Source organism: Apodemus sylvaticus, chromosome 9 (assembly GCF_947179515.1).
Source record: "Apodemus sylvaticus chromosome 9, mApoSyl1.1, whole genome shotgun sequence".
NCBI lineage: Eukaryota > Metazoa > Chordata > Mammalia > Rodentia > Muridae > Apodemus > Apodemus sylvaticus.
Genome location: NC_067480.1, coordinates 67825028 through 67838325, shown reverse-complemented (window position 1 = coordinate 67838325; position 13298 = coordinate 67825028). Strand labels below are relative to the sequence as shown.

The following is a 13298-nucleotide window of genomic DNA, read 5'->3' as shown; positions in this document are numbered from 1 at the left end:
ACTCCATCAGAGAACTTCTACAGCTGATAAACAACTTCAGCACAGTGATGTATTCCAAAATCAACTCAAGCAAATAAGTAATCTTCCTATACTCAAAGGATAAGCAGGCTGAGAAAGATATTAGGGAAATGAAACCCTTCACAATAGCCACAAACAGCATACAGTATCTTGGTGCCACTCTAACCAAACAAGTGAAAGATCTATATGACAAAAATTTCAGGTCTCTGAAGAAGGAAATTGAAGAAGACCTCAGAAAATGGAAAAATCTTCCATGCTCTTACAGCGACAGAATTAATATAGTAAAAATGGCCATCTCGCCAAAAGCAATCTACAGATTCAATGCAATCCCCATCAAAATTCCAACACAGTTCTTCATAGAGGTAGAAAGAACAATTCTCAAATTCATCTGTAATAACAAAAAACCCAGGATAGCTAAAACTATTCTCAACAGTAAATGAACTTCTGGGGGAATCAGTATCCCAGACCTCAAATATTACTACAGAACAATAGTATTAAAAACTGCATGGTATTTGTACAGTGACTGGCAAGTGGATCAATGGATGAGAATTGAAGACCCAGAAATGAATCCACACACCTATGGTCACTTGATCGTCGACAAAGGAGCTGAAAACATCCAGGGGAAAAAAGATAGCCTTTACAACAAATGGTGCTGGTTCAATTGGAAGACCACAATAGAACATAAATGTCAGCCCAGGCTACTATACCCAGCAAAACTCTTAATTACCATAGACTGAGAGAACAAAACATTCCATAACAAAAGCAAATTTGCATAGTATCTTTCTGCAAATCCAGCTCTACAAAGGAGAGTGGGTGGGAAATACCAACACAAGGCAGGAAACCACAGCCTAGAAAAAGCAATGATCTTTCAACAAAGCCAACAGAAGATAGATACACAGCCAGAATTTCACCATTAACTAAGAAGATAGCAGTAAGCAACAATCACTTTTTCTTAATATCTCTTAACATCAATGGTCTCAATTCCCCAATACAAAGGTATAGACTAACAGACTGGATATATAAACAGGACCCAACACTATGCTGCAAACAAAAAACCCACCTCAGTGACAAAGGCAGTCACTACTTCAGCGTCAAAGGTTGGAAAACAATTTTCTAAGCAAATGGTCCCAAGAAACAAGTTGGAGTGCCTATTCTTATATTGGAAAAAAATTGACTTTCAACCAAAAGTTGTCAAAAAACATAAGGAGGGACACTTCATACTGGTCAAAGGAAAAATCTACCAAGATGAACCCTCAATTCTGAATATCTATTCTCTAAATGTAAAGGGCACCCACAGTCATAAAAGAAACTTTACCAAAGCTCAAAGCACACTTTGTACCTCACACAATAATAGTGGGAGACTTCAACATCCCACTCTCAACAATGGACAATTCATGGAAACAGAAACTAAACAGAGACACAGTGAAACTAACTGAAATTAATTTCAACTTCATGAAGTGAACCAAATGGATCTAACAGATATCTATAGAACATTCCATCCTAAAGCAAAAGAATATACCTTCTTCTCAGCACTGCATGGTACTTTTCCAAAATTGACTATATAATGGTCAAAACAGGTATCAACAGATAAAGAAATATTGAAATTATTCCATGTACCTTATCAGTCATGGCCTAAGGCTGGTCTTATGTTCAAACAAAAACAATGGAAAACACACATACATGTGGGCTTTGAACAATTCTCTCCTTAATGATAGCTTGGACAAGGAAGAAATAAAGAAAGAAATTAAAGACTTTTTAGAGTTTTTAGAATTTAATGAAAATGAAGACACATCATACCAAAACTTATGAGACACAATGAAAGTAGTGCTAAGAGGAAATCTCATAGCTCTAAGTCCCTCCACAAAGAAAATGGAGAAAGCTTACACTAGCAGATTGACAGTGCACCCAAAAGCTCTAGACCAAAAAGAAACAAATACCCAAGAGGAGTAAATGGCATGACATAATCACTCTCAGGGCTGAAATCAACCAAATAGAAATAAAAAAAGACTATACAAAGAATCAACAAAACCAGGAGCTGGTTCTTTAAGAAAATCAACAAGATAGATAAATCGTTGCCAGACTAACCAGAGTATAGAGAGGCACTAACCAAATTAATAAAATTAGAAATGAAAAGGGAGACATAACAACAGAAAATGTTGAAATTCAAAAAATCATTACAGATCCTACTACAAGAGCTTATACTCAACAAAATTTGAAAATCTATATGAAATGGACAACTTCTTAGATACATACCAGGTGCCAATGTTAAAACAGGATTAGATAAACCATCTAAATAATCCCATAAGTCCTGAGGAAATAGAAGCAGTTGTTAATAGTCTCCCAACAAAATAAAGTCCAGGACTAGATGGGTTTAGTGGGGAATTCTATCAGATGTAAAGAAGAGCTAATACCGATACTCTTCAAACTATTCCACAAAATAGAAACTCAAGGCGCACTGTCCAACTGATTCTTTGAAGCCAAAATAATGCTTATAAACCAAATACAGAGCAAACAAGGAAAGAGAACTTCAGTCCAATCTCCCAAATGAACATCAATGCAAAAACACTCAACAAAATTCTGGTCAACTGAATCCAAGAATGCATCAAAATGATAATTCACCACAATCAAGTAGGCTTCATCCTAGGGATCCAGGGATGGTTCAATATATGAAAATCCATCAATGTAATCCAAGACATAAACAAACTCAAAGAAAAAAACACATGGTAATTTCACTAGATGCTGAAAAAGCTTTTGACAAAATTCAGCATCCCTTCATGATAAAAATCTTGGAGAGCTTAGGAATTCAAGGACCATACCTCATCATAGTGAAACCAATTTACTGCAAACCAGTAGTCAATACAAATCTAAGTGGAGAGAAACTTGAAGCAATCCAACTAAAATCAGGGACCAGACAAGGCTGACCACTCTCTCCCTATCTATTCAATATAGTACTTGAAGTCCTATCCAGAGCAACCAGATAACAAAAGGAGGTCAAATGTTGACAAATTGGAAAGGAAGATGTCAAAATATCACTATTTGTAGATGATATAATTGTGTATTTAAGTTACCTTAAAACTTCCACTAGAGAACTCCAAAAGCTGATAAAAAAAAAAAACTTCAGCAAAGTAGCTGGATATAAAATTACCTCAAGCAAATGAGTAGGCCTTCCTCTACTTAAAGGATAAACAAGCTGAGAAAGAAATTAGGAAAACAGCACCCTTCACAATAGTCACAAATAATATTACATACCTTGGTGTGACTCTAACCAAGCAAGTGAAAGATCTGTATGACAAGAACTTCAAGCCTCTGAAAAAAGAAACATAAGAAAATCTCAGAAGATAGAAGGATCTCCATGCTCATGGATTGGCAGGTTTAATATAGTAAAAATGACCATCTTGCCTAAAGCAATCTACAGATTCAAAACAATCCTCATCAAAATTCTAACTCAATTCTTCACAGAGAAAGAGCAATTTCCAAATTTATCTGGAATAATAAAAACCCAGGGTGGCAAAAACTATTCTCAACAATAAAAGAACTTCAAGCAGAATCACCATCCCTGACCTCAAGGTCTTCAATGGAGAAACAGTGATTAAAAACTGTATGGTATTGGTACAGAGACACGCAGGGAAATTAATGGAATAGAATTGAAGACCCAGTATTGAATCCACACACCTACAGTCACTTGATATTTGACAAAAGAGCTAAAAACATCCAGTGGAAAACACAACATTTTTATCAAATAGTGCTGGATCAACTGAAGGTCAGCATGCAGAAAAATGAAAATTGAACCACTCTTTTCTCCTTGTACAAAGCTCAAGTACAAGTGGATCAATAACCTACATATAAAACCAGATACACTGAAGCCTACAGAGAAGAAAGTGGGGAAGAACCTTGAACAAATGGATACAGGGGAAAATTGCCTGAACAGAATACCAATGGCTTATGTTCTAAGAACAAGAGTTGACAAATGTGACCTCATAAGACTGCAAAGCTTTTGTAAGGCAAAGGACACTGTCAATAGGATAAAACTGCAAACAACAAATTTGGAAAAGATTTTTACCAATCCTACATTGGACAGAGAGCTAATATCCAATGTGTACAAAGAACTCAAGAAGTTTGACTATAGAGAGTCAAATAACCCTATTAAAAATGGTGTACAGTGCTAAACAGGGAATTCTCAACCGAGGAAACGTGAATGACTTTTAACCACCTAAAGAAATGTTCAGCATCATCAGTTATCAGGAAAATGCAAATCAAAACAACCCTGAGATTCTACCTCACACTGGTCAGAATGGCTAAGATGGAACATTTAGGGAACAGCACATGCTGGAGAGGATGTGTGGAAAGAGGAACACTTCTCCATTGTTGGTGGGATTGCAAGCTGGTAAAACCACTCTGGAAATCAGTTTGGTGGTTCCTCAGAAAATTAGATATAGTACTACCTGAGGACCCAGCTGTACCACTCCTAGGCATATACCCAGAAGATGCTCCAACATGTAATAGAGACATATGCTCCACTATGTTCATAGCAGTCTTATTTGTAACAGTCAGAAGCTAGAAAGAAGCCAGATATCCTTCAACAGAGTACTGGATTCAGAAATTGTGGTATATATACATAATGGAATTCATGAAATTCTTAGGCAAATGGATGGATCTAGAAAGTGTCATACTGAGTGAGGTAACCCAATCTCACACACACACACACACACACACACACACACACACACACACACACACAGACACAGACACACACACACACACACACACACACACACACACACGGTATGCATTCACTGATAAGTGGATGTTAACCCAAAAGCTCAAAATAAAGAAGCTACAATTCACAGACCACAGGAAGCTAAAGAAGAAGGAGGACTGAAGTAGGGGTATTTTGCTTCCTCTGGGAAAGGGAATAAAATACTCACAGGAGCAATAAGGACTCAAAGTGTGGAACTGAAAGAAAGGCCACCCAGAGACTGACCTACCTGGGGATTTGGGGATTCATCCTATAAATAGTCACCAAACGCTGACACTATTATGGACGACAAGATGAGCATGCCAAAAGGAGTCTATAGTTGTCTCCTGAGGGGCCCTCCCAGAGCCTTACACATATAGATGTTGATGCTAGCAGCCAACCAGTGGACTGAGCATGGGGTCCCCAATGTAGGAGTTGAAGGTGGACTGGAGGAGCTGAAGGGGTTTATAGTCCAATGGAAGAACAATGATGTCGGTCCCCCAGATGCCCCAGGACTCAGAGGGACTAAAGCATCAACCAAGGTGTACACATAGTTCCAGCCAAAAGTGTAGCAGAGGAATAACTTTCTGGGCATCAGTGGGAAGAGAGGTCCTTCCTTGGTCCTGGGAAGACTCAATAGATGCCCCAACAAAGGGAAATAGAGAGAGGGGGAGGTGGGAGTGGGTTGGGTACGGGACATATACTTGGAGACAGGGGGGTGGGAAGAGGGCTTGGAGGTTTTTGGGGAGTGGGGAAATGGGGAAAGGTTTTAGCATTTGAAAGGTAAATGAAGAATATATTCAATAAAAAAGCTCATAATTCCCATGATATAACTCACAGATCACTTGAGACTCACAAAGAAGGATGGCCAAAGTGTGGATTCTTTGATCCTTATTTTAAAGTGGATCAAAACACCCATGGCTCACAGCCAACCAATAGAATGACCATAGGGTCCTCAATGGAGCTGCTAGAGAGAGGACCCAAGGAGCTGAAGAGGTTTGTAGCTTAGCTCAAGGAACAATAATATGTACCAACCAGTACATCCAGAGCTCCCAGGGACTAAAGCATGAGCCAAAGAGTACACGTGGAAGGTCCCATGGCTAGTGCTGCATATATAGCAGGAGATGACCATTTCAGACATCACCGAGAGGAGGTGGTTTTTGATGGGGTAACATGGAAAGGGGTTAACATTTGAAATGTAAATAAAGCAAATATCTAATAAAATAAAGTAAATCAATACCAGAATACAAAGACAACCTTTACATGGCAGGCAAGAAGATTATCCTAGAACATCATGGAAGACTATGGAACATGAGTTAAATACAGAAAGCTGCTCTCCAAAACTGCTTTCTTTGAACATTAAAATAACTGAACATTATTTTTGGAGGAAGGAAGTGTATGAAGATAGAGTAGAGTATTCTACACATAGGGAAACATTCTAATTAAGATACTTTAAAAGCTATTGTACATGTTTATTTAAAACTAGTAATGTAGTTGGCTATCATAAAGTATTTCTCTTCATCACAAAATAGTAAGGATTTACACAATGCAAGGAGAAAAATAACCTAAAAAAAAAATTGTGACCTGGGTACTTTTTCTAAAAAGGGTCTCCAAAGTTTTGAGTAGAATTATTGTACTCAGTAATGAAATGCTTGAATTCCTCAACACAGAGCTCACTGATTTTGTATAGGTTCTGCCTCAGTGCAAACTGGATAGACTTTTCTAGCGAGGGATCTTTTTCAATCAGCATTTTCACTACCATCCTGAAAGTTTCTCATTCTTGTCAGTAAACCTACTAGATCTCTTTTGTTTTCAAGGCAATGGCTTTCCAGCAGCTGCTAAACTGGCTGTCTTCATATATCTTTACGCCATCTGTTGTGTTTAACTCAGGTTCTTCCATTTGGTCAATAAACAAGGGTGCTGTGGATCATACCTCAAACTAAGACATTTCAGCCAAGTTATTTTTCCTTTGACTTCTCTAGTGTTTTGTTAGCCCACTTGCTTTCAGCCTCAGCAAATTCCTTCTCAGTTAGCCTGCTGGATTTGTCTGCTGTGGACAGTCCAAGTGGGAAGATTTAGATCCAAGGGGGAACTTTTGGATTTCAGGAAAAGGCAAAGGTTCAGTGAGATGACAGAGAGACACAACTACACACAGAGGCGGTTTAAATCTGAATGTATTTTTCTGTTTTCAAGCATGAGCCTTTAAGCATGAGGGATTGATATTTACATAGCAAAAGATGTATCCAGTAAAGCAGGCACAACGAACAATTAGCATAACCATTTTGGCACAAGGAAACATAAAATCAATGAGGTAAAACGTTTCCCGTGTAGAAGCTCGAACACAGACAACATCAATCTTCTTGATATAAACTTTTTAAAAGACTCTAAAGGACATTTTGTCAAACTCCCTGAGTCTCCATGAGTAATAAGTATGAACTGCATCCTGAATCACACCTGGGTAAGTTAAGAATATTGTTTTGGCCAAAGACCCCCTAGGTGGGGTCTGCAAGACAAAAGCAGTTCCTCAGTTCCAATGAGGCAGCTCTGAGCTTTGCAACAACTCAAATGTAAATTCTTTCTAATTTGCCCAACACCCACCTGTTTGGCAAGGACAATGTATAAGGTTCTTCAAATGTAAATATCTTCTAATCTGGGCTATTGTTTCAAATCCAGGTGTCCTGCAAGGGTGACTATGAGGGTCAAAAAGCAAAAGAAACTTGTACTTTTCACGTGTTGCTGGTTAAATTAACCTCTTCTTAATAACATTATATCTTTTAAATTATGTCCAATGACTTATAAGCCAATATACAGTCAAGACATGTGAAATATATTTATACCACGGTGCTAATTAATGCTTTTCATACCATAGTGTCAGAGCCATACTTCATTTACATACTGTTGGGAAGTAAATGTAATTATGTAAATGACTGAGCAAAGCATTGCAGAATTTTCTGACCAGTGACTTACTTCAAAATAGATTCTTTTACATCTTAATTTGTTTGGTTTTTCTTAGTCCTATCTACTAAAAAGGGGGAGAGTTTAGGAGCAAAGCAAATTGCCAAGTGAGATTTTTGGCTTATGAATAGAAATGTTCCAGAGGGCTCCAGGAGACATTTCTCACTTCAGTCTGTAAAACTTTGTCTCACAGAGTCTACTGGAGTCACTGTGGCATTTATCTAACACCTTGGATGAAGAAACTGCTGGTGGGTGAAGTATCTCTTGAAGTTTAAAAAGACTGGAAGGATCTCTCTATGCTGAGACTGATAGAATGAGTGTGTCCTTTGCTCTGGAAAATAGCTTCTACTGCTGGCACTGGAGCCAGATCTGATCTGTGGGGAGTCCTTCAGGCCTACAGGTGACCCACTGAAGAAAAGAGCATCTCTTTTATGGGGAGAGTAAAAATTGAATAATGAGAAGAGTAGAAACCTTTTCTTCTAAAGTCATCTCTCATGTCCCTGTAGTCAGGCTTCCAGCTTGCAGAATGAGCATCTCTTGCCCATCTGTAGCCAGATTCATCTCCTCTGACAGATAGGCCACTTCTTTGATCATGAGAAAAACTACAGCCCTCGCTGCATACTCGGCAATAAACACGACTGCAATATCTACTATAGCTTCCTTCATCAGGTCTGGCTAGCAGAGGCGGTCTCTTGTCTAGCAGAAGTGGTCTCATTTGCACAACATTCACTACTCTGTGGTAGCCATCACTGGGATGGCTCTGGGAGGCTCTCATTCTTTAGGGAGTTTGTAGTCATAGAGTCATCTCTTGTGGAAGCCACTAGGTTCCACTACCACGCAGTCGCTGCCACCACTAGTGAAACTTTGCCAAGCAACACATTTGATGCATCAAGTTTCCCGATATTTTGTTTGTGAACATAGACTTTAATGTTCTAATAAATTAATTTATAATTGAAAAAATCTCAATTATTGGGAATCTCAGCCATAGCTTACAATATTTTTTCTATTTTACAATATCTTATGCTGAAATTAGATTTGTGTTGTAGTGTTTACTCTCAATCAGAGGTTTCTAGTTTGCCTTAGATCATTCATGTCCCAGATAAAAGACATAAAACATTTATATTCACAATAAGCCATTAAGGAACTAGGGAGGAGCAGATATCTACCCTTAAAGCTGTTAGTATCTACTTCCTTATAAATAACTGGTATCATAACTGAATTATGACTGGCTGTGGTTTATTTAGACTGCTCTTAGCTCCAGTTGGCTAGCCCTCATGGCTGTTTTCATGAAAGTTTACCCCATGACATCTTCTCTTCACTTTCTCCTCCTCCTCTCTGATCTCCTGACTCAGACCCCAAGCAGGGGAACCAAAACCTTATCTATATCTCTTTGCCCATCTATGGGCTGTAGACATTTCTATTGAACAATCAGGGATAATTTGGGGAATAAGGTTTCATAGCTTCATTTGTTATATGTGAGTATTTCCTTGTCCCTGAGGTAACCAGGGCCAGTATGGAGCATTATAATATACAGCAGCCAATCAAACCTCAAGAGTTTTAAATTAAGGAGGAAGGCTTGCACAGCAAAAGCTGCTAAACATGAGAATTCACCCATAGGCCTAGACCTTCTGGTAAAGAATGCAACATTACAATACAGAGCAACAGACAAATCCTCAACAATTTACTCTTCAGAACTCTATGCACTTTGGGAAAAAAATTTTCCAAGCCATTTGAACATTCTATAAATGTCCAGATTACCAAAGAAACTTTCTCATTTATGAAATGAGCCCAGCTGCTTTTTATTTTCATGTTTTATGTACAAACTTGCTCACAAAGAACTAAAATAGAATCATGTGACTAATTAGGAAATATTTTCACATATTCTGATGATTACTCCAAGAAAATTGAACAAAGACAACTTAGTTTCTTCAGAAAGAAGAAAGCTTCTTAAACTGATAAATCTCTGGTGATAAGACTTTGAAATGAATCTGAATTTGAGTCCCTTCAAAGGTCCTCATTCAGGCTTGGATAACCTAGGATTGTCTTGTGTAAGCATAAAAAAAATCTTCTCTGTCTTCTGCCAGCATTTCTAAGAACTTTAAAACTGCTAATTGATGTGAAAATATAAACAAGTTTTACAGTGTTTTAATAAAACTTTGATATTTTGTTATAAGCAGTCCAGTTAGGTGACCTGCAAGTCTGTGCTGGTTTTCCAGGTGAGGCCAGCACTCCCCATATTGACTGCACCAACTAATCAGTGAGGATAGAAAACCTGGGAATTCTGCATAGTTTAAGAACAGTCTGAGTACCTATCTTCACTGCAGAATGCCTCTCTGTGCTGGCCAAGACACTTCTTTTGTTTGTTTATTGTCTGAGACTTTTCCTCTCCACCCAATCCTGTTTCCTCTGGATCAAGGGGTTGTTTTCAATAATGTCATAGACTTGTAACTCCATTCAAACATCTAATCAGACTTTATTAAAACTGCAGGCTTTATCAGAAATGCACTTCTGAACTTTATTTAGTGAGGGGAAAGAACAGACTCTAGAGCTGAATGAAGCTAGAACGTATGGGTATAAGCGTTGTTTGCTACACTTTCGAATGACATCGCTGATAGCATCAATCTCTCTAGTGGCTAGTTCTCTCATTAGTGAAGCAACTGTCTTAATATCTACTTGATCAAAAGGTATTCTAAGATAAAAAGTAATGTATGTGTGATGTATAGTTTAAGGAAAACTCTACTGCACAGTCTTATTAATAAGACTAAAGCTATACAAGTTGAAAAAAATGTAAGCAAATATATCAAGAGAGGAGTAGCAAATAATTGGTCTCCACAGGGACCAGGAGTTATCTTATGAGAGGGTAATATTTAATCCTTATGTAAAAGAAAAATATATGCTAACAACCTAATGAACCAACAATAAGAACCACAGATTCTAGTCCTTGAATTTGCATTTTTAAAAACTTATCAGCGCCAAAGAATTAATTTCTTCTGATACCTTACTGGTGTTGTCTTCTTTGTTGTTGCTGTTTTTGTTGTTGTTGTTGTTGTTGTTGTTGTTGTTTCTTTGTTTGCTTAATCTTTGAGGCAGAATCATTATATAGATATTCTTGGTTTGGAATTCATTTTGTAAGTCAGGCTGTCTTTGAATTTGTGGGGTTTTTTTGTTTTGTTTTGTTTTGTTTTGTTTTTCTGTACCTGCTGAGCACTAAGATTATAGGACTATAGAATCACTCCTGACATATTTATCTGGACATTTGTAGTAATAATGCTTTATATAATATTTGTAAAGAGGAAAGAGATGAGTTGGTGAGAGAAATGAGAGTGAGAGTAGTGTACATTGAAACATTAAAATGCTTTTATACTATCAGCTTTCAACTTGGCAGAAAAGTGTAAAGAGCAGTGTTTTCATAAATAAGAGGTAATGTGTGCTGCATTTCAATAAAAAACATTTTACACCTAACAGCAATTTACAAAAAATATGGGTCTTAAGGAAAAACTGGTGAAGCTGGAAAATCTCTGAAGCAGGAAGCTGATGAACGTCAGGCCACCATGAGATACATAAAGAGATCCTATCTTGTGGGAAAGGAGAGATAAAGAAAAAGACAGTGGTTCGGGAATGTGACAATCTTGTGGTAGGATTGATATAAATGTTCCATCCCCACACATGACAGAAATGGTAAGAATTGGTTCCTAGTTGGGGGTGAGATAAAGCTAGGACTATAGTCAGTGGAAAAGAAGAATCCCAAGGTAGAATTTCTTTATTAGATAAGGTGATTTTTTTTTTAATGAAGAGACACACTAGAAACATTCTTATCTTAATGCTCTTATTAGTATAGATTCAAATGAAACAAGTCTGTATTGCCCCTGAGCTAAAGGAAATATGTGTAGGGTTTATTCCTGCCATACTGAATAATATTTCTGAACTGTAGTCTAGATTGCAGCATTGATGAGATTTTGGAACCAAGTACATGTAAGAGTTAATGCAAGCCATGCTGTGATTCCTTTCACTAGTCTGGTAGGAAAGGATGGGAACAAGAAGTGAATTTGATTGCTACCATGAAAGAAGAAAGAAATCCCCCTATTTATAACAGGAAATTGTTCTGCTTTACTTCATAAAGCAAAACTTTGCAAGTTCATATATACCTGTTTGCTCAATCTGTAAACTCCATTATATGTATGGAAGAATACATCTTTGTTCAATAATACATTTCATTGAATTTGTTATTTTCTTCCACTATGCATGTTGATGTAAAGAATAAATTTTAAAACTGGTTTTCCTCATTCTAAGACAGTAAGCTGTGGTTGTATATACTTTATTTCAAGCCAAGAAATACTTGGCTCTGTAATTTTTGAGTTAAAAACCAAGACTAACTCTATGTTTGTATCTCATCCTTTCTACTAGACAAACATTTTGTACTCAATGAGAACTGGTGTCCCCTAGGCAATATATGCCACTGCCTTGCTTGCTTTCTGTGATAAAAAATAAAATAGAGAATACATGATAACTTTTCTATTTAAACATAAACTCTATATATTGCAGAAAGCCAAGTTTATAAATAAAGCAAAGTACCATTGCCAGTACTATCAATATGTCTCATCTGCTTAAGCTAATTAAGTTGTACACAGAAAAACTCTTAATAATTAAAACAGGCAATTAATTAAACAAGGTTTGACAGGTCAGCATTGGGTATGAAGAACACAAGGTTTTTATAGCTCAGGTGTAAGTAAACAAACAAGTGAGGTTACAGAAGCAGAACATAACAAAGTGGCCATTAGAAGGTCATAACAAAATAATCATAACAACCTTTTGAATTAAAGGGAGGGCTCCAAGATGGTCATTACAACTTTTGAAATAAAGACATAGTTGCTGTTTCCTGGAACAAACACTTTCGAACCATTTGCAGTTAAGGTTACATGTGGAGCATAGCCCAATCCTTGACATAAATTTTAAGCCTAAAATGAAGGCAAATTGGTTCATTACTATCCATTGTAAGTCAGTAATTTTATTCATGTTATTTATAAGAATATGGGTAATGAGTTGATTTCAGGAGCAACTTAAGTGAAAAGAAATAAAGATGCTTTGGAGAAAGGAAGGGACGCTTTGGGGATCATCACATTCCACATCGTCATGATCTCTTAAAATTGGCCTACATCAATTAAATAAAATAATATAAAGAGGAAAATAATGTATGAACTCACTCATGTCTGACTTTTAAGTTTCTGAGGGAGGGATCCTGATCTTGCTTTACACAGCTTATTTACAATGTAATGAAAGTGCAAGTATACAAGATAATATATCGTTTAATATTTATTTTTCCAGTTCAGCCTTCTTACAATGCACATCATCATAGAATGTCAAATTAACCATTTTTAGACTATGAGTGTTTTTTTTTAGAAGCAACCTAAATCTATAACTAATGAGTAAGAAGCCTGCTGCGTGGGACTTTCTGGCTGTGCTCATACTATCAGGGTTTGCTTTATGAGCTTTAAGGCACTGGGTAAACTGAAGATTCAGTATTTTGGAAATTTTATCAAGTATTGATATTCAAATTTGTTTAGTAGCTTATAATGATGCATTTATGAAAGAC

At 37.0% G+C, this 13298-nt stretch overlaps 1 pseudogene; it reads right to left on the bottom strand.

Annotated features, from left to right (window-relative positions):
• Positions 1–6350: 6350 nt before the first annotated feature.
• The window catches only part of LOC127691920 (periphilin-1-like), a 29183-nt pseudogene continuing 22235 nt past the window's right edge, over positions 6351–13298 (bottom strand).